The following is a 22,155-nucleotide window of genomic DNA, read 5'->3' as shown; positions in this document are numbered from 1 at the left end:
CCTGCCTTTGCCCACAGGAGGGACATGGAGAAATGCCATAGCACAGCAACAGCTCTTTCTGGAAGACTTTTCCACCATCATCCTATGACAGGCCAGAGTAGGGAGCTGACTAAAGCTGGCCCACAGAAGGTCCCCCAGACTCTTGCAGATCCTGTGTAGGAGGTCTGGCATCTCATATTAGGATGGGAGTACTGTCCTGTCACAGCATGAAAGTGAGACGGGAGAGGCTAATTGTGTCACTCATCAGGGCCAAACTGCAGAATAAAGTGATGGACCTTAAAAGAGACTGGCTGGAGAAGGCCTCCCAGCTCTTGGAAGAGAGTGGTCCAGAGACCCTCTGTGACCTCCTGAGAAGAGGATAGTCCAAAAGGGTGAGGCACAAGAGATGATGGGCTTGAGGAGGCTGGAACCCTGAGACTGACCCAGGAGGGCATCATACCTGAGGCTGCTCCTGCAAACTGCAGACAGCAAAGGAAAGATGCTCTCTTCAGGAGGCCCTTAGTCCAGGGGAATCTCAGCCCCAGGGAACACGGAGCCTCAGAATCTGAATGACTGGCTGTTCCTGCTGCAAGTAGAGTGATAGCCTGCTGATGTACATCTTCCAGGGAGACTGGAGAGGCCTGCAAAGGTACATGGACGGAGAGTGAAGGTTAGATGACCTGAACCCAAGAGGTGAATTTGCTGAGGGCTCGCTCTCCAGGACTGGAGGAGGAATGCCTACTCAATAAAAAAAAAAGCCCTGAACCCTGATAACTACAAGTATATATGTCTAACTTGTCAAGTCAAAAAGTCTATTCTTTCAAAACACTTTTTCTTTAGATATCATTTTAGGCTTATACGTACCCTTCACCTAATTCTCTAAATGTTAACATTTTAAAATATTTGCTTTCTGGTTTTGCCATTTTATTCTCTCTCTCTCTCTCTCTCCCCCCACCCCCTCCATTCCTCCCTCCCTTCCCCCATTCCTGCAACCATTTCAGAGTATGTGGTGCCTTTACCCATAAATACTTCCATGAATATACCTTAAAAAAACAAGAATTCTCTTACATGACCTAGCGCAATGATCAAAATCAGGAAATTAACAGTGATACTGTATATAGCTAAGCTATAGGCTTTATTCAGATATCACCAACTGTCCCAATAATGATCTCTACAGAAAAAGAAAATCCTAGATCATGAGTTACACTCAGCTGTTGTACATCTTTAATCTGGGACGGTTCTTCAGTTTTTCCTTGTCTTTCACAAGCTTCACATTTTTTATGAGAACAGGCTAGTTATTTTGTAGACTGTCCCCCAATGTGTGTTATGCATTTTTGGCAGGAATACTACATAAGCAATGCTAAGCTCTTCTCAGTACATCTTTTCAGGAAGCTTCTGGTGACTATCCCACTACTGGTGATGTTAACTTTGATCTCTTGATTAAGGTGGTATCTGCCAGATTTGTCCTCTGTGAGGTCACTATGTTCCCATGTTATGAATAAGTATCTTGTGGGCTGATACAGGAGATTTAATAAAAATTAATTTCTCCCCATATGTGTTCCTCCTTCCTTATTCTGCTTGGATGAATTACATCTTCACTTGGCCAACTGCCCAAGCTAGAAACTAGGCAGTCATCACTGTTTCTTCTTCCTCATCTTTTGTGTTCAATAACAAAATCCTGTAGATTCTGCCCCTTTAATGCCTTTCAAATTCCTCTTCTTCCCCATTTCTACTACCACTGCTTAGCTCAGCTTCTCATCATCTTTCCCTTGAGTTACTGAGACACCCTTCAGTAGACTCTCTACTTCCTGTCTATCCTTCTCCCCACCCTACAACTTTACCACCAGAGATGTCAGAAATGCCAATCTGCATTTTCCTACCTAAAAATCTTTAATGAAGTAGTTGCAAACTGGAGGTTTTCACGCAGTGATGGGAACCATATGACATATGTACTACAACTCTGTATCATAACAAAATACCACAGACTGGATGGCTTAAACAATACAAATGTATTTTCTCATGGTTCTGGAGGCCAGAAGTCCAAGATCAAGGTTGTGGTCAATTCTACTTCTGGTAGGAGCTCTCTTGCTTGCTTTCATATGGTGCCTTTTTTTTTTTTTTAGTAAATTTATTTTATTCCTTTTGGCTGCATTGGGTCTTCAATGCTGTATGCAGGCTTTCTCTAGTTGCAGAGAGTGGGGGCTACTCTTTGTTGTGTTGTGCGGGCTTCTCATTGCAGTGGCTTCTCTTGTTGCAGAGCACGGGCTCTAGGCTCCCAAGCTTCAGTAGTTGTGGCACGTGGGCTCAGTAGTTATGGCTCATGGGCTCTAGAGTGCAGGCTCACTAGTTGTGGTGCATGGGCTTATAGCTTCGCGACATGTGGGATCTTCCCGGACCAGGACTCTAACCCCTGTCCCCTGCATTGGCAGGCAGATTCTTAACCACTGTGCCACCAGGGAAGCCCTCAAATGGTGCCTTCTTGTTCTGTGCTTACATGGCCTTTCTTTGATGCTTGCTCATGAAGAAAGAGAACGAGCTGTCTGGCGTCTTTTCTTGTAAGGAGACACTAATCCTGTTGAATCAGGGCCCCTCTCTTATGATCTCATTTGACCTTAATTACTTACTTAAAGGCCCTATCTCCAAACACAGTCACACTCCATAATACATGTTTTAGGGCTTCAACATGAATTTCAGGGAGACACAGGTGTTCAGTCCCATGTCTCCCTTTCTCATACCCATGGCACACACTGTTAATCAATCACAGCACTCTTTCCTACTGAATTTGAATGAACCTCAGGACAGTGTGTCCCACCTTCTCAAGGTCAAAGTCTCTCTCAAAGCTGGGAAGCATGCATGTGACTCAGTTTCCTCCAGGGAGCTTTAGCCATGAGAGAGTTTAATTCAGAGGAAGAAGATGACATTACTGGTGAAGGTGGCAAAGCATAGGAGAAAGACCTCAGGCAGTAAAGGCAGAGGCCAGGGTTACTATATCCTGTGCAAACCGCAGTGCCTGAGTGTGTTGACCTGATGTGTGACTTGGGTGTTGTTCTTAGATGAAATGCTTTCCAACTTGACTCTTTGACCCTCCAAGAGATTCTTAGTTACCTAATACCGTTAATGCATTTGTTTCCTTCTTAAACTAGCTAGGGTGGGTTCTGTTGTTTCAAGAACAGATAGGACTAATACATTCCTACACTTTATGGTCTAATATGCCAAGCTCCTTGCAGTCTCACCTAAATCTGCTGTACTCCTCCTGCTCCCTTTGTCCAAGATTCCCTCCCTACCCCACCTTCATCCTACCAGGTAGGAGGCTCTTGGCTGCAAGTAACAGAAAAACATCAAAAAATGGCTTAAACAATTACAGTATATTTTGTCCATGAAAAACAAGTTCTTATGGGTCCTCAAAAAAATTAAAAACAGATTTACTATATGATCCAGCAATTCCCCAAAGAACTGAAAGCAGAGTCTCGAAGAGATTTGTACACCCACGTTCACTGCAGGATTATTCACAATAGCGAAAAGGTGGAAGCAACCCAAATGTTCATTGAGAGATGAATGGATAAGCAAAATGTGGTCTACACATATAATGAAATATTATTCAGCCTTAAAAAGGAAGATAATTCTGATATGTTACAACATGGCTGAACCTTGAGGCTATTATGCTAAATGAAATAAGCCGTCATCAAAAGACACATACTGAACAATTCCACTTTTATGTGGTACTTAGAGTAGTCAAAATCCTAGAGATGGAAACTAGAATGGTGGCTGCCAAGGGCTGAGGGGAGAGAGGAATGGAGAGTTATTGTTTGATGGGTACAGGTTCAGTTTTGCAAGATGAATGATGTTCTGTAGATGGATAGAAGTGACAGTTGCACAACAATATGACTACACTTAATTACCGCTGAATTGTACACTTAAAAATGACTAAGATGGTAAATTTTATTTTATGTATGTTTTACCACAATAAAAATTGTGTGTGTGTGTGGGGGAATCCTTAGGTGCACAGCCCCAGGATGATTAATTCATCAGCTCAACAGTGTCCAGGTTCTGAATTAGCTTCTTTACCATTCTCTTGGCTTTGACCTCATGAGCACAAGATGACTGCTGCAGCTCTAAACATCTCAACATCCAATGACAGGAATGAGCTTTTTCTCCTAAAGTGTCTTTTTTTTTTTTTTTTTTACTAGAGGGGAAAACCCTTCCTAGATAGTTTTTCTGGAAGTCACCCCTACCCCTCCACTCCCACCACTACACTCCCTCCAACCCAGACCAGGTATCTTCTTAACATCTCATTCGCAATCATGATGAATGTATAATTGTCTTAGCCTCATCAACATCAATACCCCTGAATCTGGAGATGGACTCTCCTTCCCAAAGTGCATTTCTGCCTGAGACCTGAGACCTGAACTAAATCAATGTTGTGAGAAAGAAAGGAGAGCAATCATGTCAGGGTAGACAGCCGATTCTGTGCACCACACCAACATACCTACTTATCTTTCAATAATAGGTTCAACTGAAAATATTTCGATAATGCCTAACCCTGGTGATTCATTTGGTTTGTCCTGTAGAACTGGCCTCTTCTTTCTTGGTGCCACTATAGTACCTTGTGTGTACATTCACTGTAATGTCCAAAACACATTAACCTCTCCTATTTGTTCACCTCTATGTAAGATTTTCAAAGACTGTGTTACCAAGTCCAAGTTCATACTGCTCGATGCATGACAGGCCAATAAATCAAGAGATGAGTTGTCAGGGCAAGGAATAGCAACTTTATTCAGAAAGCCAGCAGACAGTGGACTTGTGTCCCAAAGAACCATCTTACCCAAGTTTGAATTCAGCCTTCTTTTATACTACAAGAGGAGGAAGTGTGGTTGGTTGTTGCAAACTTTTGGGTGTCTGTATCCTTTGTTCCTGCAGCTGTCCACCTAAATCAGATCATGATGTTCCTGTGACTCTCCAACAACACAAATGTTACTGTCTGTTCTGCAACTTTTTATCTCTATATGAACAGAAAAGTGTTATGCTTTAAAGTCAGAGCCTTGGGAACCGGCTATCCTGTATATTTCAGACTATAGGTAACATTCTTAACTTGTAGCAAAAGCAATGGAATGCAAAGTTTAAAGTAAAAGAAACATCCAAGATGGACTCAGATTTGCTTTTCCCTGTTACAACTGGACAATGTCTTATCTGTCTTTGCCTCTCTTGTGCATAGAAAACATGGAAGAACACAGAAGGCACTTATTAAATGATTGCTGAATGATGAATGAATAAATGAATGGAGTGAGCAAATGAATGAGATGGTCTGTTCAGAGAAGCTGTGAATAAATGAGCAGCTTTAAAACCCACAAGGGAAACCAGAGCAGACCACATAACTATGCAGGGCTGAGCCTGAGCTTTGCAAAAGCTTAGGTGCAAAGAAAAGGCAACCGTCTCTGAAGTCAGATGAGGAAGGTGGAAGCGAAGGAGGCAGGGTCTGGGGTTTGCAATCCTTCCCCTGGGCTGGGGCTGTGTGTGTCACAAGCAGCTCATTTTTTGGTAGAAGTAGCCAAGGAGAGCAGAAGCTCATGGGTCATGAACTGATATCTAGTAGTGGGGTAGATCTAACCAGCTTCCATTTTTTGTGTGTGTGGGTTGTTTTAGAAGCTGGAAAATTGATGTCAAAGTTGCAAGTTGTTTTCATACTGTTACTATGGTCAAATCTCCAGGGAGCTTTATCAGCTTGTGACTACATCCTTATCCCCAATAATCTATTTTAGTAGATGTTTATCTGCAACAACACAAAATAAATACATTAGGATCTCAGTGAAAGTGTCCTGAGGGGTGGGATGGGAGGAGAGCTAGATTCTGATTCCTTAGGAACTTGCAAAAGATGGAGAGTAACGATGACTACTCATATTGATCAGGTCTTAAATGTGATAGCTATTTAATTTGGTGTGCTAATTTTATATTTTTATATTAAGAATAAAAATATGTATAAGTGCTTTTCATGATTTTTCTAGAGACCATCATATTCAACTCTGTTTTTCCACAGGGTGTGGAATTCTTTAACAGAGATTCTCCCACCTTAAATGTTTTTAGGAACATGAATTCTATGATTTGACTGATATTACTGTATGTATGTAGTGCTGTTTAAGAATTAATATCACAAACCTGAAATGTTTAAAATAAATTAAAAAATAAAAGCTGTCTTTCATTTGGTCTTTGGGAAGAGAAAATGTCAGGAAACAAAAGCCGCTTTCCTCCATTTTCCTGTATCAGAGTTTTTCAACTGTGGCCCTATTGACATTTTGGCTGAGAAAATTCTTTGCCATGAGGGGCTGTCCTGCACATTGTAAGATGTCTAGCAGCATGACTGGCCTCTACCCAATAGATGCCATTAGCATCTTCCCAGTTGTGACAATCAAAAATGTCTGCAGACATTGACAAATGTCCCTTGGGAGGCAAAATCACCCTCTGCTCTATTATGAATGCATCTCTTACATAGTAACAGGCTCACTGTGTGTGTAAGTCAGAGACTGGTCCAAGCTGAGATCCACATGGTCCAGTCCCTGAGTGGGTGGAGTTCAAAGAAGCAAAGTCCTGATAGGATTTCTACTCTTCATCTCAAGGAATATAATTAAGGTCCCATTATGTAACCTGGGGCAGCTCTCATCAAGATACCTTTCCTTTTCTCTAATACCCAACCATCCATTCCTTACTCTCTTTCCACAGAGTAGCAACTCTCACCCACCAGTTCTCCCCCTACATCTCTCTGCGGCCCCTCCCACTCTGACGCCTCTGAACAACAGTCATGCCCCCTACTCTCCATTTTTTCCCTTAGAATCTACGCATGTGACTTATACCAACTCTGTCCCTCTTCCTTTCCCCTGATTCTCCGATCTGGACCTTCCAAGCTCTTCTCCACAGTTGGGTGTGGGTGGATGGGAGGAACTGAGCAGCTCAAGCAGCACCAAATTTAGCAGCAGGGAGGAGGGCAGGGAAAGCTGGCAACACTCACATGTGTGAAGAGTTGCAGATTTTTTCACCCTACTCACAAATGTGCAAAGAAGATGTAGCATGTCATTTCTCCAATACCGTTTTCATCTTTTTTACCAGCTCCCAACCACTACATAGAAGGAGAAATATTCTGGCACAATTTAAATAGACATGGTAAATGGTCCATGTCTTTAGGTAAAAATGCTACATCTCTCAGGCAACTGCATCCTCCTTTTCTATCTTTTTGAGATGGTGTCTGGGTTTTTGGTGGCGTTGGGGCTAACAAACCCTGGAGAGGCAGAGAAAAGAAGATGGGACCCTCGGATCCATGCAGCCTCTTCTGCTCCCTTACTGATTTCTGTTGTGGGGGGGGGGGGGTGGTATGGACACTCCTGGGTTGTGTCTAACCCATCCCTGGGAGTGCAGTGAGGACCTGCTGTTGAGGCTTGATCTACAGTTCCCTGGCTTGAAAGCTTACTGGTGACTCTGTCGCTGCTCTGGCTGCTGCTGCAGACCCCTTATCCTCCACCTGGCTCTTGCCAAGACGTCACTCTGCGTCTTGCTCCGACTCACCTTTCCCTCATGATGGCTGAGGTGTGGAGGTCTCTTGGCTGTCAACTCAGTGGCTTTCCAGGCCTCTTCTCTGGACCAGGTGGAAACTCCTTCACCCAATTTGTTCCATGCTGCTTCTAGGGGCAGCCCGGTAAATTAGATTCTGCCTCTCTTCCTGCAGAATCATGCTGTGCTTTTGAATTAAACCTGAATGTAGCCACTCCCAGGGTTGTGCCAGCCAACCTGTAAGGTAAGCCCCTCCCAGAGTTCCAAAGATGAAGGCTTCAAAAACGCTCAACCTTACCTCCACCTACTTAACAAACCTGTCCACTTTGGCTGGAATCAGGAGAAAGGAGATTAGCGTCACCTCTGACAACCTAGGACAGATGGGGCGGTGTGTGGGGGGGGGGGATTCCTTTCTTTTCCTTGTCTACTTCCCTGTGTAAAACTCTATGATCAAGCTGACTTTTGTTTTTTGGTGGGTTTTTTTTTTTAAATACATGTATCCATTTATTGGCTGTGTTGGGTCTTTGTTGCTGTGCGAGGGCTTTCTCTAGCTGTGGTGAGCGGGGGCTGCTCTTCACTGCAGTGCACAGGCCTCTCAGTGTGGCAGCTTCTCTTGCTGTGGAGCATGGGCTCCAGGTGCATGGGCTTCAGTAGTTGTGGCTCGTGGGCTTCGTTGCTCCGTGGCATGTGGGATCTTCCCGGACAGGGGCTTGAACTCATGTCCCCTGCATTGGCAGGTGGATTCTTAACCACTGCACTACCAGGGAAGTCCCCAAGCTGACTTTTGATATGCCAACAAGAGAAATGAAGGAATCTAGAACATCTTTTTTCTATCTTATGAAACCTAGCTTTTAAGATCATCTGGCAGGAAAATCCTAAAATCCTATTTGAAAACTGATACTTAAAATTTTTTTTTCTCTTTCTCTTTTTCTTTGTTTCCTTCTGTAACAAACCTAAACCTCCCTGAGGCAAGTGGAAACCACTGGAAATACGAGGCAGGGGGAAGGGCACTGTAAGGAAATAAAAAAGAAAGTAGTGGGTATTTTAAAAGTAAAATTATCACCATTACATACATTGATAATTTTGCCTATCACGTGTCATGTTCTAATGTGGTTGTTCCACAGAGGCCTGCAAGGCCGAGACTGCAGCCTGTGGGTAGACGGCGTCTGTCCAGTGAATGGCCGGAAGAAGATGTAGGTCCTCCGACAGGAAACCAGAACCCTGAGGGCAAATCTTAACAGACAAGAGATCTATTTATCATCCTCAAGGTCTCTTGGCCTGGAATCACAGGGCCTCAGGACTAGGACAGCCCTCCTAGGTGTGGGCTAATTTTCTCTCCCAAATGAAGTCAGGCCAGAGCCTGCCAAGAGAGACTTTCTTGTAGCATTATGCTTTCCTAATTCTAGATACAATTCAAATGATCAGCGTAATAAAATGCTTTTAACAGGAGGACTAACATAGAGTTATCAGTTTTTTTTTTTTTTTGGGGGGGGGTACACCAAGTTCAATCATCTGTTTTTATACACATATCCCCGTATTCCCTCCCTTCCTTGACTCCCCCCCCTCAAGTCCCCCCCACCCTCCCCGCCCCAGTCCTCTAAGGCATCTTCCATCCTTGAGTTGGACTCCCTTTGTTATACAACAACTTCCCACTGACTATCTATTTTACAGTTGGTAGTATATATATGTCTGTGCTACAAGTTATCAGTTTTTAAAAAACATTTATTTTATTGAAGTATTGTTGATTTACTATGTTGGGCTAATTTCCACTGTACAGCAAAGTGACTCCTTTATACACATATACACATTTTTTCATATTCTTTTCCCTTATGGTTTATCACAGGATATTGAATATAGCTACCTGTACTATACAGTAGGACCTTGTGGTTTATCCATTCTATATATAACAGTTTGCATCTGCTAATCCCAAGCTCCCAATCGATCCCTCCCCTCCCGCTCTTCCCCTTGGCAACCACAAATCTGTTCTCTACGCCTGTGTGCCTGTGTCTGTTTTGTAGATATGTTCATTTGTGTCGTATTTTAGATTCCACATGAGTTATCAACTTCTTATTTTACCAGACAAGTATGTGTAAAACAAACCCCTATTCCTATCAGCAATGTTTATTTTTTTCTTAAAGGACTTTTGACACCTAAAAAGCTGGTGATTTTGTTTTAAGGAAGGCATCATTTAATGATAAGAAAGAAAGCTACACAGATGCCTGGAATGGCATGGAGTAAAGGCATTGGAACAGAGGCGGGGAAGGGAGATAGGCAGCGTCTATTCTAGGTGGTAGGTATACTAAGAAATGCCTACAGTGTTTGTATAGGGGCCGATGGGAAGCAGACTGAAAGGAAGTTAGAGCACATCACGGAGATCTTTCAGTAGCAGGGTGAGAAACTGGAATGTCAGCTTTCAGAGAGTCAGAGCTTCTGACTCTTTCATGAGAAGGGAACTGACACGAAGAAAATCATGTTGGGGAAGTTTAAGTTGTAGGTCTCTGATGGAATGACTACATTTTGAGGGAGAGAGGCTAGAGGAAGGAAAGCAATTTAGGAGAGAAAACATGGAACCATTCCAGACTTTGGCTAAAGTGTAACCTTTAGTGGAAGATGAATGAGGCACGTTGTGTCTGTTGGTTATTGTATCTATTGGTTACCACAGTAGGAGTGGTGAGTGATTTTAAAGAGTGCTATATATATTCCTAATGCTTAATAGATAGGCACAGGGTAGATTTTAACATTTTAGACAATTCCTCTTTCATTCTGTACAGGAGTTTGTCCATATTTATGCAGCCTTTCTGCCTTGATTCATCTTATCCTGGTGTCTGTACTGTCATATAGTTTGTACTTTTCCTCTGGCTCACTTACCACAGTTTGTGATTATTTCATCAATGTGAGTGTTTCCTCCACTAAGCCACAGGAACAGGGTCCATGTATCTTCTTCAGGGTCACATCTCTAGCCCCAAGCATGGGGCCCGCCTGATGTTTGATAGGCACTCAATACATATGTATCGACTATGTAAATGACTGAACAAATAAATGAATTTAGGAAGAATGATTGGAATCCTCCTCCTCAAACACACTTAAAGAAGTGCCTTTCTGTGTGTGGGCCTCTGCTAGGTTACGTTTTGTGATGGAGGGAGGTTCTTGAGGGCCACAATCGAACATAAATAATAGATCCCATGATCGCTGCTACAGGAAGTGGGCTTGGTGGTTCCTGGTGGCCTTTCCCCAGCCTGTGTTCATGAGGCAGGGTGCTAGCGTAGTGCCACCTGTTGGAGGAAACAGAAAATCTAGCTTTTTGCTCAATCACATACCTCTTTACAGATAAACATGTTGTAGTCCCATCTAATTTTTGCCGATTGAGGATCGTCTTGGCATTTAAAATTTTTTACACTTTAAAACTTTGGCTTCGGGACTTCCCTGGCGGTCCAGTGGTTAAGACTCCGTGCTTCCACTGCAGGGGGCATGGGTTCGATCCCTGGTCAGGGAACTAAGATCCCACAGGCTATGTGGTGAGGCCAAAATAATAAAATATAAAATAAAATAATAAGTAAAATAAAATGTAAAATAAAGTAAAATAAAATAAAGTATTTGGCTTCATTTCCTCACCCAAACTTACCATTTTCTTACTCTTTCTGTATTAAACCGTACCTTTATTTAATTCTATTCTCCATATTTCAGATAAAGGCATCTTCTATGTTAAATTGTAGTAAACTTTCTATTACACAAAAGGAGTCACGGTGTGGGACAATGACTAGAAATACCTTGTGTGCCATGCATGCATGAGTGACTTGAAGACACAGGTGTCTGTGGTAGAAATACACTCTGTAGCGGTGGTGTGACAGCAGTTTCATTGATGAAAGATTATTGATAAGAAACTTCAGGAACATGCAGTTTCTCAGTCATTATTGTAAACACCTGTTACTACACTGGAACAGCACAAACATTATGGTTAATGGAATCCCAGCCAAAGATGTTACTAATTATACTTTACAGGGACACAGGTGTTTTCAAACATATGCCAAACACATATGCACACCTTGGCCTATTTGTGCATTTTAGGAGAAATGCATATTGACTTAAAGGATGCTGAGTTCCCAGGGTCTCTTGTCAGTGGTTTTATCACATCAAGGTTAAAGACGAAATGTTGGCTTGCTAGTCTGGACAGATTTCCGAACTCTTTTTAAAGTCCCATGTTTTGGTATTTGATATTTTATCTTTTATTTGCTTTCCTGGCTCCAGGTTCCATATCAGAAGTAGAACCTCTTTAGGATCCTTTTTTATGGGGAGATGGGAGGAGAAGTATGTTTTCTTCTATTGATTTCTAGCAAATATTTACATATAACAGATCTGAACCATTTGTATTTATATGTGATGTGCTATTTTCTCCCAGACTGTGTGTGTGTGTGTGTGTAGCCTTGTTTGTAATATTTTCATAGAAACTGTCAAATTTTGTGGATCTAGATTCAATCTTTTCCTTTGTGATGATTGTTTTTTAATTTATTTATTTTTATTTTATTTATTTTATTTATTGGCTGCATTGGGTCTTTGTTGCTGCGCCCAGGCTTTCTGTAGCTGAGGAGTAGTGGGGGCTACTCTTCATTGCATTGCTCGGGCTTCTTATTGCGGCGGTTTCTCTTGTTGCAGACCACGGGATCTAGGTGTGTGGGCTTCAGTAGTTGCGGCACGTAGGCTTAATAGTTGTGGCTCATGGGCTCTAGAGTGCAGGCTCAGTAGTTGTGACGCACGAGCTTGCTTGCTCCGCAGCATGTGGGATCTTCCTGGACCAGGGCTTGAATTCGTGTCCCCTGCATTGGCAGGTGGATTCTTAACCACTGCACCACCAGGGAAGCCCTCCTTTGTGCTAATTTTTATCACCACTTTTGGGCTCAGAATATCTTTTCTTTCCAGAGACCAGATATATGTGCACTTAGTTTTTATTTTGTTTTTCTGATTTTTATATTTTCCATTGTGCTTTTCAATTCATTTGAAATTGAGTGTACTGTTTGAACCAAGCTTCACATATTTCTCCCAAATATGCAGTAATCTCAACACCATGTGTTTAACTGACCACTTTCTTTTCATTGGTTTCTGTTTCTTCTTTTATTATAAACTTCATAATTCTACACATAAAAATAATTTCATGACTTTTATTTCTATTCCTTCAAGCAGCGTGTCCATTATTGTGCCAATACCACACATATTTACCAATAATTATTTAATAACTTTCAACATCTGTCTTCCTTACTACTATTCCCTTTGAAATTTTTACTACCTATTCTTGTTTGTTTTTTCTTCCTGATGAACTATTAGAGTCATCTCAGTATTTCCCAAAATACAACTATTAGAACTTTGATTCACCCCTTTATATCCTATTCAACAAGTATCATTAAGAATTGATATGAAGGAGCTAATAAACATTCACCAAATAATAATGGCATCAACATTTCTAAGTGTGTACTTCCTTTGTAAGGTGCTTTAAATATTTTAAAGGGTTTCTCCTTTGATATTGTTCATCTAGGTGTTTCAGAATGCTTGCACCCAAGACAATTAAGGCAGCTGTAAAGAGGGGAAAATCTTGTCACCAATAATTTAAATTGTGTTCCTACTTATAATTCAATTTTTAATAACAGTGAAATTCACACACCATACAGTTTACTCATTGAAAGTGTATACTTCAATGGTTTTTAGTGTATTCACAGAATTCTGCAACCATCATCACAATCAATTTTACAATATTTTCCTCACCCCCAAAAGAAACTCCTTGCCCATCAGGAGTCACTCTCCATTTCCCTCCAGCCAGCCCTCGGCAATCACAGATACTTTATATCTCTATAGATTTGCCTATTCTGGAAATTTCATATAAATGGAGTCATGTCATATAGGATCCTCTGTGTCTGGAATTTTTTTTTTTTTTTGCTTATTATTATGTTTTTAAGGTTCATCCATGTTATAGTATATATTAGTACTTCATTCCTCCTTATGGCCAAATAACATTCCACAGTGTGGATATAACACATTTAATATATCCTTCCGTCAGTTGATGGGCATTTGGGTTGTTTATACTTTATGGACATTATGAATAGCCAAGTGCTGCTATGAACACTCACGTACAAGTCTGTGTAGACATATACTCTTTTGGGTATATAGCTTGGAGTGGAATTACTGGGTTACATAGTGACTCTGTGTTTAATCTTTTGAGGAACTGACAGACTGTTTTCAAAAAGGCTACAGCATTTCACACGGCCACCAGCAGTGCATGGGGGTTCCAATTTCTCTGCTGCTTCGTAACACTTGCTATTATCTTTCTTCTTTATTATAGGTACTCCATGGGTGTGGCGTGGTATGGCGTTGTGGTTTTGAGTTGCATTTCTCTGATGATCAATGGTGTTGAGCATCTTTTCATGTACTTACCAGCCATTTGTGTATCTTCTTTGAGAAAATGTCTGTTTAGATCATTCGCTTATTTTTATATTGGGTTATTTTTCTTTTTATTATTGAGTTGTTATTATACTTTATATAATCTAGATATGTCTGTTATCAGATATATGATTTCCAAATGTTTTCTACCAGTTTGAGGGGTGTCTTTCTTTGATTTTCAAATGATGTCCTTTGAAGCAAAACGTTTTTAATTTTGTTGATGTCCAATTTGCCCATTTTTTTCTTTTGTTGCTTTTGCTCTCATATTTATGATAATTCACTTTAAACAGTTATCGTGATATAAAAATAGATGTTATTTGTGTGTGTGTATGTATGTGTGTGTATAGTAATTTAAATACCTTAAGCTTATATGTACATTCTTAGTGACTGGAGGGCCAGAAAACAAAATGTGACCCTAGACTCAAGTTCCATTGAAGAAGAAAGGCACTTTCTTACTTTCTTTTGTTTTTTTTTCAGGCCACATGCATGGCTAGTAGGATCTTCGTTCCTCTACTAGGGGCTGAACCCGGGCCATGGCAGTGAAAGTGCAGAGTCCTGACTACTGGACTGCCAGGGAACTCCCCAGAGGCATTTTCTGAGACAACTCTTTCAAAAGTTGGAGGAGGATGGAGTGGGACTGAGGGGATGGCAATACTCGTTATAACAAGACCACTAAATATGGGAGACATTTCTTGAGCTTCTGTGATACAAAAATATTTTTTACCTGGAAAAGTATTAAGTCCAGGAGGCACCATGAAGATGTTTTCCAAGAATGGGGGTGGCGGGGGGTGGGGGTGGGGTCGGGGGTGGAGTGGTAATAGTTTTACTCACAGGTACCATAAAGCACATTTGTTGAATTCTTTAACCCCAGAATCAGTAGAAATTTGTTTTTCTTAGGACCGGACACTAGATGTCTCAGTTACATTGAGTCTGTAATGAGAAAAAGAGAAATTATTAAAAAGATTGGCACAGAAACATGAGCTATGTGATCTTGTATATGATGTAGCTTTTTATTTGGGGTACTGAAAGTTGTGGGGTTTTTTTGACCACATGACATGCGGGATCTCAGGGCCCCAACCAGGGATCAAACCCTCGCCCACCGCAGTGAAAGTGTGGATTCTTAACCACTGGACCACCAGGAAACTCCCTAGGCTACTGAAATTTCATTTCTGTTAAGTTTTATTTGAAGGGCTGTAGTTATTACCTTTAAAATTCTTCACTAAAAACTCATTGAAATGTCAGTAATGTCTTGTAGTTTCCTGGATGAGGAAATAAAAAGAAAGATATTTAGAGATTTATTAAAAGATGAAAGTGGAATAAGAAATCGCGACATATTTTTAACAGAAGGTTGAGGACCCCCAAAACTTGATTTTTTTTAATACTGAAATCACTGCTTTTATGCTTCATGATGCCTTTCCCCCAAATTCCCTCCATCTGGGTCTTGTTTTCCTCTAGCACTAGAGGGAGTTCAACATTCTTTTCCTGGAGGAAGAGCTCAAGAACCGATGGAATTCTCATGACCACCGTACAACCTACAATTTTTTGGTTTTTTTTTTAATGAGAAGTAAAAAAAAAAAAAAAGCATATCTATTAAACGATAAAATGTTCATCTATCTTGAGATGATCTTGGGTACCTCTAGTGGTACACACACTCTGTTCTGGGGGGAAGCAGACTCCTGATTCCTGCAGCTGTGTATAGAGACAAGGAGAAAGCATGAGAGTAGAAGCATAACATGGATGAAGACAGAAAAGAGGCCCAGAGAGCATACAACAATGGTTAATGATCCAGCATATACCTGTTCTTCTACCTAGTTGATCTCATGGGCTCCTCCCAACCCTGCGGGGGAGGAAAAAGAGTGGCACCCTGTGGACCCTGGGTGACCCCCGGGGGTGGGTTAATTACAATAGGGGCCACTCCTTCTCTGGCCCTCTGGCCCTGCCCACCTCCCTCCAATCACATACATACCTAACTCCTGATCTCTAACACATACACACACACACACACACACACACACACATACACACACACACACACACACCCTGTATCCATGGGTAGCTTTGGTGCTGCCTCTATAACTGCAGAGAAAGGGTGGAAATAAAAGGCGAATTGTTGGTACATGAGCTTCTCAGAGGACATTTCTGGTACTTCCTGGGAAGTCACCCCTCGCTCTCAACCTCTGGCCCTCCCAGGGTCATTGCCTACACCCCGCCCCCCCACACCTCCCTCATGGGGCCATTCATCCCGGCTCCCGTGGGTGTGCTCTTGAGGCGGAGCTGGCCAGGGAAGTTGAAGGGTGCTCAGTTCTGTTCCCAGGCTGCTGCGTCTCACTGAGAAGGAACAAATGATGACTGTTCTGCAAGCCCATACAATGAGCCGCTTTCTCCTGGCGCCGTGACCTTTACCCAGGAAGAGGCCAAGCACACTTATCGAGTCTGCCTTTGCTGCAGAGAATCTGTGATAAACAGAGCAAGAAGGCCCTCATTGTCACCCAGGGCTTCCAGAAGCCACCAGAGCTTTTCACACGGAGCCCTTGGTTGCCTGCTCCATGGCTGTCATCCAATTTTACTATGGGAATGGATTATTTAAAGTTAAAAAATAATTTATTTAGTTCCATTTGGATTCGCCTGGATGAGCGCCAACCACTGCCCACGTGGCCGTGAGATGGCAAAGGTTGGATGCTTACTTATAATTCATCTCTTCCCCTTCTGTGCTCAAAGAGCCCAGGTTTTGGGCAGCCATTTGGTGACCATGAGTGCAGCTCAGGGGATAACACTTTCCGCGACCATCTGTTTCCTCTTTACCAAGGATTAGTCTAAATTGTGGACCGCTGAGGGCCTTGCAGGAAGGGAGAAAGGCCCTGCCATGCTGCCCTTTCTTCTTGCTCTTGGACTTGTGTAAGGGCCCGATGCTCGGACTGGCTTCGGCTGTCTTGTCTGTGAGGGTAAATACTACAGACAGCGTTGACAGATGTGATTAAAGGCCTGGGTCTTCGGTGGTGCAGCTGAGCTTCAGAATTGCCTGCTTTGAGACTTCTTGTTAAGTTGGTTTTTCTGTGGATTGCAATACAAAGCATCTTAACAGATACATATGACTTTTTTTTCCCCTCCGGGGATCTAACATTATTAGGCATAAAGCCAATCCTTCAGCAAACAATTTATAAACACTCTGGTTTCATTTTGGCTTAAAACAAGGTGCTGGACTCCAGAGGATTTCCAGGGAGTTTGTGCAGTTACGCTGCAGAGGACCTGGAAATTGATTTGAACAATAAGCATCAGGTTGGATGGTCAGGGAATCCCCTTTCCTGTCAAGACAGCAGCCTGCTTACCTCAGAACTAGCTTTCTTCTTTGTTTAGTCCTTTTTCTCTCCCTGAAGGATTTGGAACAGAGATCCATCCATCCATCCATCCATCCATCCATCCATCCAATCATCCATCTATCTATCCAGTAAGTATCTACTAAATTCCCTTTGTGTGAGCACTCACCAGCATGGCTATAATGGGGCCACCTAGCTTCCCTTAGCCAGGGGCTGTGCGCACTGTGACAGGTGTGGCAGTCCTGTGGGCCATGGGCTTTTTGGCCAACAGCCTCCTGCTCCCAAAGCTGGGCTCTTCTGAAGGCAGTGTCAAGGCAGCCCTTGAGGGAACCCAGTCTAACAAGGATTTATCCCATGCCAATCATGCAGGACCCCTGTGTCAGGTGTGGGGTAAAAGACACACTGCAGTTGTGAGACAGGTGCTCTTGCATCAAAACAAGCAGAATGGGTGTTACTGGCTTGGAAGAGGTCTCTGAGGAGAGACTTAAGAAATGCTATTTCATTAATACTTACTTCATAGATGAGGACACACAGCCAGAGAGGGTGTGTTGCTTGTTTTACATATGTTAAATCCATCAAGCTGTACACTTGAGATTTGCACTTTTTTTCTTAAAAAAAAAGAAAGAAAAGCAAAAAGGAACAAAAGAAAAAAATGACCCTAGATATTTTTTTTTTTACCACCACACAAAAAAAGAAATTAAGGCAGAACTTTGAATAAAGGAAAATCAGTGATACTTTACACATTTAAATTAGTAATCATGGGAATGATCCAATTAATTTATCATCCTCCAGCTGGAAGCTCTTCTAAAGCTTAAGTTGAAATTTCAACTTTCATGTCAAGGAGATGCTTCTCAACGTGTGCTGTTTTCTACAGGCGACGTGCAGTTAGAAATGCTGGTCTCTCGGTGTTGATCTAAGAGTTCAAATTCATACCCTGACGTTGTTGGCTCCCACTCTGGGGTCAGGAATGGTCACCAAGATTCAGAACGGCCTGGATGTTTGTAAAACAACCTCTACGGACCTTTCGAGCCCGAGCAGCTTGCCTCGGTCGATTTGGTTTCTCTCAGATCCGGGTATCAGATGTCAGAACTCGCTCAGAGAACACCTGCCTCGTCTCTCCCACCTCAGGAGACACAGGAGTGCAGTTCTAATGGGCACCAGGGGGGCCCTTTGCCTCACTGGAAACCAAGGAGTAGCACTGACTTCAGGTGTGGCTGGATTCAGGGCTCACACGGTGTTATTAGGACTCAGTTTCCCTCTGTCTTGAGGTTCTTCCACTGAGCTAGTCATGATCTCAGGAGCTCCAAGGTGGCCCCACTCAGCTCCAGGCAGAGAGGAAGCAGTATCTCCAGACTCTGTATCTCCTCAGCTCCAAGTCCAGTCGGGAGAGAATCACGCCTTCTCTCTTACAGCACTTCCAGGAGTCACTAAGTCTCATCGGCTCTGAATGGGTCACACGCACACTGCCGGGGCAATCACTGTGACCGCTGAAATGCAACGCACTGATTGGCTTAGGCCTAGGTCACATGCTTCTTCCTCAGAACTCTTCCCAAATGGACAGCTTCCTCCCCTTCCCATAGGGTTTCCTGCTGCCACGGTGCCTCTGTATTTCCTTCTGTGATGGTTCATGGGACCATCACAGTTCGACTGGCCAGTGACTGTGAGGTGCAATTACCTGGCTGCCTGTTTGGGGAACAGACCACATATCCTAATGGCTTACGAGGTTGGTATTCTCACCTGGTCCCTGAGACTGGCAGCATCCTAGCCTTGGCCAGTAAACAAGATAGGTGCTACCATTTGACAATTCAGTAGTTTTCAGGTGCTCTGTTGCTTACCAACCCCCAATCCTATGAATATAGTTTCTTCATTTCCACCCTTAATGGGTAGATGACCCCTGGTGGCATCTCTTTGCTGTATTGGGGGCCACCTGAAAACACTGGCAAATTGGTCCATGGTCTGCAGCTATTGTCCACGGCCAGCCTTTGGCTCACAAGGGGCTCATAGATGCTTCTCGTTCTTTGCAGGCAATCCACAAGCACCTTCTCTTTTCAGCCTTCTGGGTGTACCACGCCATGCCATACCATGGCACCCAGACTTACTCTAGGGGTCTTTGAATGTAACCTCAGCCCTGTGGGTGTGTGTGTGTGTGTGTGTGTGTGTGCGCGCGCGCGCGCGCGCACGCGCGCACGACGGGGTCACTTCCCAGTCACCCAGGTAAGAAGCAAGTGTAACTAGTTTCTGGAAAGGGAAACACTTGGTCAGGTACAACCCAAGTTTGAAGCAGAACCTGATGTCCTGTTATTGTCTGTCTTGTTCTGAGTATTAACTTAATGTTACTCTAAAAATCCTTAGGTTCGGGATATCAAAAGGTAGGTAACACTGAGAAAAGTTGCTGATAGCATGCACGAGCTTGGTCAGTGCAACAACAACATTTACTTCCTTCAGTAAGCTAAGTAGGGAGCAAGTTAAGGCAAAGGGGCTGTAGGAGGGGCAGGCACAACATTATTGGAATGGGCTGTCCTGCTGAGTCCCAGCTGGAGCATCAGTGACCTCTGCTGGCAAGAGTTTCCTCTCTGGTCCACACAGCGTCTCCTTCAGGTCTGTGTGTCTCGTTCAGTATTCAGAGAGATGTCGCAAGACTGATCTCAGGGAGGGTAGGGAAGACTATTTTACTAGGGGGTTGGAGGTTACAGCCGTCAGGAATCTCAGCATAGATCCCATTCCTGCCTTCAAATGTGGATGGCTTGTTTATAAGACTCATTTTCCAGATATAAACATGTTTTCTGGGGCTTCCTAGGTGGCACAATCCGCTTGCCAATGCAGGGGACACGGGTTAGAGCCCATGAGCCACAACGATTGAGCCCATGTGCCGCAACTACTGAAGCCCACATGCCTAGAGACCGTGCTCCACAACAAGAGAAGCCACGGCAATGAGGAGCCCACGCACCACAACGAAGAGTAGCCTCCACTCACTGCAACTAAAGAAAGCCGGTGCACAGCAACAAAGACCCAACACAGCCAATAAATAAATAAATAAATAAATTTATTAAAAAAGACGTTTTCTTATTTTTTAAAGAATACTTTTCTTAAAAAGAACATATTAAAAACACCGGTTTTTACATAAACTAGTGTATGAAATTTCTTAAGAACAACATGTTTGCAGTTTGACAAAGTGAGGTGAAAACACTGTTAAAAGAAGTTAATTTTTATGTAAAGGATGAGGTGTCCTACCAAATCCACACTTCACATGGCCATGCATCATCTCATCCACAAAGACATGTGAAATGCTGCTGTTAAGGCCTGAGCCCACCTCTATGCCAGGCTGACTTTTTTTTTTATAACTGTCTGGGTACATCTGTCGTGGGAGACTAGGGTAGAAAGCTGGGCAGCAAAGTCGAGGCCATCATGACACGTTTTGAGGGTCATACTGACCCAGTTACTTCCCAAGCAGCTCTTGTCCCCAGGGACCACGCGCTGGGCACTGGACGGCCTCTCCCAGCCCACCTGCCTCCTCTGACTATGGGTCACAGTTCGCCCTCAGGGTCGGGTCTCTGCAGCCATCTCTAACAGGGCTCTGTCGCTTTAGCCAGAGCTCATTGGACCAGGAGTAAACTGACCGAGGGGAACCAACCCTTCAACGGGGAGTGGGGGAGAGTGGGAATCAGATTTCCTTTTCCAGAAACTGGCAATTAGGTCACAGGCACGGCAGTCAGTCTCTGAAGGAGACTTTGCCTGTCCTGTAGAGATGGCTGGCATCTTCCACGGCGGGCAAGGAGAGGCAGAGAAGGCTGGTTAGCACAGAGAGAACTTAATAAAGGTGACACGAGGGGGACATAGAGATGAGGAGACAGGGAGGAAGAGAAGGCTTCTGCTTCCTGATTCCAGTATTTATCCTTCTTAAATTCTGTCTTTTTTTTTTTTTTTTTGGCCACGTGGCACAGCTTGTGGGAGCTTAGTTCCCCGACCAGGGATTGAACCCAGGCCCTCAGGAATGAGAGCTCGGAGTCCTAACCACTGGACCACCAGGCAATTCCCGCCTTAAATTCTGTCTTACACTCTTGTCTCCCTCCTACATTCCATTTTGTTTAAACAACAAAAGACCTCTAAGACACATGCACTTCTGTTTAGTTTGCAATTAACACAGAGCAAAATAGTTGTGAAAACTTTCACTCGAGAGCTCACAATTTGAATTATGTGGATCCAAACTACCAGGAACCCTCAGGACAGAGTGAGGTCTCTTATTAATTGGATTTTCTGGATAAATGCCAGGTAAGCAGAAAACACTTTTTCTGTTTGTCTGCATCTTTGTTATAAGAACCTGCCTAAAATGCATGAGTACAGAAAAGATTGGAAACAACTTAAATGTCTACCAAGAGATGGGTTAGAGATTCACACAGGGCAGGAGTACCATGTCGGCATTAAAAGAATAAGACAGACCCATAAGTCCCACCACGGAAATTTCTCCATGATAGATTGTTAAATAAACTAAATAAGGTGTTGAATGCTATGTGGAGTGTGATCTCATTTCTGTAAAAAAAAGGAAAAGGAAATAAAAATATTTCGGTTCACAGATACACATACATATGCTTGGATATACACAGGATATCTGCAGAAGGGTAGCCAAGATCTGGAAAAGAACAGTTTCTCTGTGGAGAAAACTGGGGGCAGAATGAGAGAGAAACTAATCTCTCTCCGTGCATCCTTTTTGTGCTATTTGAAAAAAAAAAATTTCTTTTGACTGTGTACATGTATTAGCTCTTTAAATACATATATAATACATAAGCACATACAAATGTATTAGCCTGCTCTCCACTTTTATTAAGTACAGAGCAGTTACTGCCCTTAGCCACCAGAGTTCCTGGATATTGGAGTAGAAAGATCTTTATAAACGTCCACACCGTTGGGG

Source organism: Hippopotamus amphibius, chromosome 6 (assembly GCF_030028045.1).
Source record: "Hippopotamus amphibius kiboko isolate mHipAmp2 chromosome 6, mHipAmp2.hap2, whole genome shotgun sequence".
Taxonomy (NCBI): Eukaryota; Metazoa; Chordata; class Mammalia; order Artiodactyla; family Hippopotamidae; genus Hippopotamus; species Hippopotamus amphibius.
Note: the sequence above shows the minus strand (reverse complement) of the source record.